Below are 6,695 nucleotides of genomic sequence, written 5' to 3'. Positions count from 1 at the left end.
CCCACTCCAGTACCCTAGTGACCCTATTAGCTTGAAGATTTGGGCTCAGTTTATTGGAGAGTTACCAGGGTTTATATTATAAGTTAATAGTATTGACATGGAGATGCTTTCACCATTTTTAATTATAAATGTTTTTTAAATAAAATACATCCAGTTTTCATTCTCTGAGTCTTATAACAATAAAATGATGATATGACAAGTAACTTGAACAGTACTAAAACCGAGAAATGGACATGTCATTTTTATACTGGAAATATCATTTCTCTATAGAAGCAACAATGCTCCCAAGATCTTGGAATAGAAATGTTAGGTTGAATTTATGAATTATTACTCCATTTTAGTACCAGTCTACATGAAAATTAAAAATTCTAATAACTTCATCAAATAATTTTGGGGTAGATAAATCATGTTTTAGAGGAGAATCTATATTCCTAATTCCTCTTGCTCCCGTGTGGGTGACTTTTCCTAGAAAAACAAAATTCTATTTTTCCTTCTTATCTACAACCACACAGAAAACTGAATAGTCTAATATGCAAATTTGAAAGACTGGAGTAAGCATGTTTCTGTTACTTCCCGAATCTCATCATCCTCTTTTGGGATCAGTATGCTTGAAGGCAGCATAAGCTCTGAGCTAGCCTGGGCCATTCCCTTGTAGTTAAAGGACTATAGTCATCCAGATGGAGTCAAAGCTACACCTACTGAATATGCATGGATGCACTACAGACACAAAAGATGTGCATGCAGATACTACCCACAGAGGAGTTCAGAAAAATATGTGACACTCTGGGTGGACCTTTTTCATTCTATGCTATTTTCAAATTGACAATCATAACCATCTAGATTAATTTCACAACGCAATAATGGGCCATGATTCAAACTCTCAAAGCACATTCCAGACCCTTCCTTCTACTTTGCCCTGGCATCTAAACAATCTTCCTAGTTGTAGCCTTTTCCATCCCACTCCTGATATTTCCAGAATCTAGGCTTTCCTCTCCAAATAATTAGAACACTTCTAATTTGTCATTACTAATCATTTCTCATTTGTCATAGGGACTATTGCAATAGTACAAAGAAACATAATGCTAGTAACACTAATTCTAGAAGCTACATTCATAATAGAAGCCTACTAAATAACAGAAGCTATCCATAGAGTCTTCATGTAGTGCCATTTGTTTAATCCAAGCAAAAACCAGGCTCTTCTCTCTATATTGGTCTACTTGTCTCTAGCCATGATGCCTTTTTCCTCCATGTATGCTGCAAACCACTTAGAACATAATATTTCTAAAATATAAGCAGAATTTCATACAAATATTTGAAATGACTCAACTTATGGGACAAGTTTCTCAGCAGAAAGTTCCCATGAAGACCTACCTACAACCTTATCTACCATTATTTCCCTAGTTCTTGCTTGGAATGCTCTCCCTCCCCTGACTGCACCATTCCCTGCTTTGATGCTTCATAAACTCCGTCCTCCAAACTTAGTCATCCTCTGTGCTCCATAGATCCTGGTTCATATCTCTAAGTCATGAGCTTTTTTTTTTTTTTTTTTTTGTACTGATTTGTCCTTGATGGTCAGCTATACAACTTTTACATCTTTGTATTTCTGTTCTCATTGTTAATGTTCTAAGCTTGCTACATCATGTCTGAACACTGATAGTCCTCTTCCTACTCTTCCTGTCACCTCAGCAGCATTTAGTGTGCAACTGCCAGCCACACTGATTATACTCTGTTTTACTCAAACAGTAGCTCTCTGTGACTTGACCCATCATATCCAAATCTCTTGTATTGCATTTTAGAGCTCTTTATATTTGGACCACTCTTCACAAATATTACATTATTTCTCACTTCAGGAGACTAAACATTCTCAGAATTAACTCTCATGAATTTGACTATACTCAATGATAACGAAAGTTCCATGATATATGGTCATTTGAAATTTGTTGAGGCAGAATTTTTAAAAATATGTAAATCATTAGAGAACAAAATATCATTGGATTAACCTAACCAACTGTTCAGTATCCATGTCAATGGCTTTATTTGATTTCATGAAGAAGGTAACTCCATCTAATATCTTTAATGATGGATTAGATGATTAAATATTTTAATTATGTTACATTATATTATAAAGTAATAATAAGCTACAGGGCTATTCATTTTTAAATTTTATTTAACTTTTACAAGTTTCATGGATTTCATATATATAGATTTTTTTTAACTTTTATTTAATGAATATAAATTTCCAAAGTACAGCTTATGGAGAACAATGGCTTCCCCCCCATAACGTCCCTCCTACCCGCAACCCTCCCCTTTCCCACTCCCTCTCCCCTTCCATTCACATCAAGATTCATTTTCGTTTCTCTTTATATACAGAAGATCAGTTTAGCATACATTAAGTAAAGATTTCAACAGTTTGCACCCACATAGAAACTTAAAGTGAAAAATACTGTTTGAGTACTAGTTATAGCATTAAATCACACTGTACAACACATTAAGGACAGAGATCCTACATGAGGAGTAAGTGCACAGTGACTCCTGTTGTTGACTTACAATTGACACTCTTATTTATGGCGTCAGTAATCACCCAAGGCTCTTGTCATGAGCTGCCAAGGCTATGGAAGCCCCCTGAGTTCACTGACTCTGATCATATTTAGAAAGGCCATGGACAAAGTGGAAGTTCTCTCCTCCCTTCAGAGAAAGGTACCTCCTTCTTTGATGACCCGTTCTTTCCACTGGGATCTGACTCGCGGAGATCTTTCATTTAGGTGTTTTGTTTGTTTGTTTGTTTGTTTTGTTTTGTTTTGTTTTGTTATTTGCCAGAGTGTCTTGGCTTTCCATGCCTGAAATACTCTCATGGGCTTTTCAGCCAGATCCACATGCCTTAAGGGCTGATTCTGAGGCCAGAGTGATGTTTAGGACATCTGCCATTCTATGAGTCTGTTGTGTATCTCGCTTCCCATGTTGGATCATTCTCTCCCTTTTTTATTCTATCAGCTGGTATTTGCAGACACTAGTCTTGTTTATGTGATCCCTTTGGCTCTTAGTCCTATTATTTTGATCAATTGTGAACAGAAATTGATCACTGGACTAGTGAGATGGCATTGGTACATGCCACCTTGATGGGATTGAATTGGAATGCCCTGGTATGTTTCTAACTCTACTGTTTGGGGCAAGTCAGCTTGAGCATGTCCCAAATTGCACATCTCTTCCCTCTCTTATTCCCACCCTTATATTTACCAGCAATCACTTTCAGTTAAGTTTCAACACTTAAGAATAACTGTGTATTGATTACAGTATTCAACCAAAAGTATTAAGTAGAACAAACATAAAAAATACTAAGAGGGATAACGTATTAAGTTGTTCATCAACAGTCAGGGCAAGGGCTGATCAAGTCACCGTTTCTCATAGTGTTCATTTCACTTTAACAGGTTTCCTTTTTGGTGCTCGGTTAGTTGTCACTGATCAGGGAGAACATATGATATTTGTCCCTTTGGGACTGGCTTATTTCACTCAGAATAATGTTTTCCAAATTCCCAACAGGGATCACTTTTCAGTTAAAATTTAAACACCTAAGAATAATTGTGTGTTACTTACAGAGTTCAACCAATAGTACTAGAACAAAACAAAAAAAATAATAAATAGTTGCTAGATAGCACTATTAATTCTTTCTTCTACTACCTTTGTGGTTATTGGCCTCAGAATAGATTGTGTATGTCCCTGATATTCGTAATGATCATTTCTTCTTCAAGGATTATGTCACATTTATTTTGTGTCCTGTCAGTTTTGGGGTCAGTAACATACACACATAGTAAACAATCAGCACATATTGAATTGAATAATGTGTGCATTTTAATAATGGATTTAAAAATCCAAACATTAATGAGATCAACTTTGAAATATGATTGTCAGAAATATTTAATAAAGGTTATAGTTTAGTCTTAATTCACTTATTATTATCTAAATGTATTGGTTCAACATAGTAGAATGGCAAGCACCTTGGTTTTGGAGTGAGAAGATACTCATTTAAGACAGCTAAAATAAGTGACCCTGTTCAAGTCACCTAACCTGAGTCTCAGATTTATATTTTTAAACAGGAATAGTAATAATTCTCTTTCTTTCTGTATCATAGGGTGGTTTATCAGCAAATTAAAGGGAAGCTTCTTAAAGCATAATTTTGTACAGGTATATGATATTATTTTATGAAATAATTCAAGCTCTCTTGCTACTAGATGAGAGTATAAACTTGTCAGTAAAATAGTCAAGAAGAATCCTTTATCAACAATACAACCATCCTAGAAAACATGAATGAGTTTTCAAAAGAATCACCTTGGCCAGAAATATTTAATAACATCTTTAACAACACAGATGAATTTTTTAGGAGCTCATTAAGTTACTAGTGGCACCAAGCTCAGTGGGAAAGTTAGCAACTTGAAGAAGATAGCTGTACTTTTAAATGGCCTTGAAAAATAAACAGAAATGAGAATAAAAATTTAATCTGAACAAGTAAAAAGGGAAGAGTAAATCACACAGAAATGATGATAAAGACCTGGTTACAGGCAAATACAACATAAACAAAGGACAGAATTATAGAGGATCACATATGAGTCATTGATGCTATGTTAATGTTTAGAATGTGTTGATAATAAAGTGAAATAAGTAGGTTTGTAGCATGTGGGAGTTACTAGGACAATCTTCCATCCTCAGGACTTTATCATTTTAGAAAGACTCATCAGACACCTACTGCATGCAAGGCACAGATGTAGAGAAATGTGTCTGCTTTGAGGCCTTAAAAATGAGGTATGGGCTTCTTGGATGGAATCCCAAGAGAAGTCACAAAATGATTCATGGTTTGCAAAATAGGATCTGTGTGCAGAAGTTTAAAAGATTAGGTTTATTTAGAATTGAAGAGGGACAGCAGGGATGCGGAGGATGGGTGAGATTAAAGAGTATCTGAAATTACAAGAAAGAATGTAGAGATAGAAGAAGAGAAATGCACTGCATCTGCCTGAGACGAGTTTCTCTTGGGGTATCCCATGAAGTTGTCTGTCTACTAAGCATAGTGAGAGGACCACCGTCTTGTCAAAGAAAGAATTCTTCACAGCATCCTTGATAATTATGCGTTCAATAAACTCCATTTCATGGGAACAATGAGGCCTACAGTTATTGAAATTTTCTCTGATACACTAATTTTTTTCCAATTCAATGTACAGATGCTCTAGTGCTTTTGATACCTTTTCTCTTCTCAATTTTCATACTCTGTTCTGTTATCCAAGCTGGAAGAATAGGAGTCACCCTTGATCTCTCCCTCTCACTTTTCTCCAAAAATTCAATTAAGTTGCAACTTGTTTTTTTTTTTATTAGCTCCTAAATTCCTCTTAAGTTTTTGTCTTCTCTCCATTAGTGCTGAGAGGGTCTTAACTGAGGTTCTTATTGTCTCTTAAATTATTATGACAAAATTTCCTAATTGGTTTGCATGCTGAAATTGTGACACTCTCAAACTTTTCTCCTTTCCAGACATGCTAATGGTATATCTAAAATACATCTGAGCTAATAAATTGAGTTACTAAACAGTCCTCTCATCATATTTCAGATTGTGCCATTCCGAAAAATGTTTACGAAATACCTTCTGTATGCATGATACAGCTGCAAAGAACTGGGTCTCATTTGAGGCCTTAAATCCAGATATGGACGTCTTAGGTAGATCCCAAAAGAAACAGAAAGATTCTTCAATAGCTCCCTTACACCAATAAATTAAATCCAAACTTCTTGGTGTTCAGGCTGCTCTTTGATCTGCTCCCTCCTACATGATGGTCTCTGTTCTTGCTTCCTTCTTCCTCACACTTCTGCTCTAGCAACATGTTTTTCTCATCCTCTGCTCTTGTTCCTGTTGACTACCTGAAAGGTTCTTTCTCCATTCTTTCCCAGGCTAGCACCTAAGGCTCTCTACAGTCTTTACTTTAGATAATCTTCCCTGACCCTTGAGTAAAGATATTGTGTCAGGGGCAGGCATTTAGCATAGCAGTTAAGACACTGGCATGGGAGGTCCTCATCCCATATCAGGGTGTTTGAGTTCTAGTCCTGACTCTTACCCCAATTCCAGCCTCCTGTTAATGCATATCCTGGGATGAGGTAGCAGATGAAGACTCAAGTAGTTGGGTCCCTGCCACCCACATGAGAGACCTTGATTGGGCTACTGGCTGCCAGTTTCAATACTGACCAGTCCTGGCCATTGTTGCCTTTGAAGGTTGAACCAGTAGGTGGGATCTTGGTCTGTCTGGCACTTTCTCTCTCTCTTTCCTCCTCAATAACCAAGGAAAAACCAGATGTAAATACAGTTAGCATCTTAAAATTATATTTAAGAAGGATACTCTGTCACTGTTCTATTAATTATAAGTCTGTATCTCTTTATTACTTATTTATGTGAACACCTCCCCAATGTGAGTTAGCCCCTTGAGGATACCTGGGCTGGTATTCTTTGGGTCTTCTAAGCCCCAGTCACAATACTTGGTAAAAGTGGGTATTGGATAAATGCTTAATAATAAAAAGCATAAATGAAATAATTAAGGAATGAAACTATTATCTGTTTACTTCATAACTCTTTTGTAAAATATAAGTCCTAGCAAAACCACCATACCTTTACATAAGGTATTAGGAAAACTTGATTTAACTATGCATGTGTGTCTGATGAATTATACCCA

This window comes from Oryctolagus cuniculus, chromosome 2 (assembly GCF_964237555.1).
Source record: "Oryctolagus cuniculus chromosome 2, mOryCun1.1, whole genome shotgun sequence".
In the NCBI taxonomy this organism is placed as follows: Eukaryota; Metazoa; Chordata; class Mammalia; order Lagomorpha; family Leporidae; genus Oryctolagus; species Oryctolagus cuniculus.
This window is presented reverse-complemented; position numbering follows the sequence as displayed.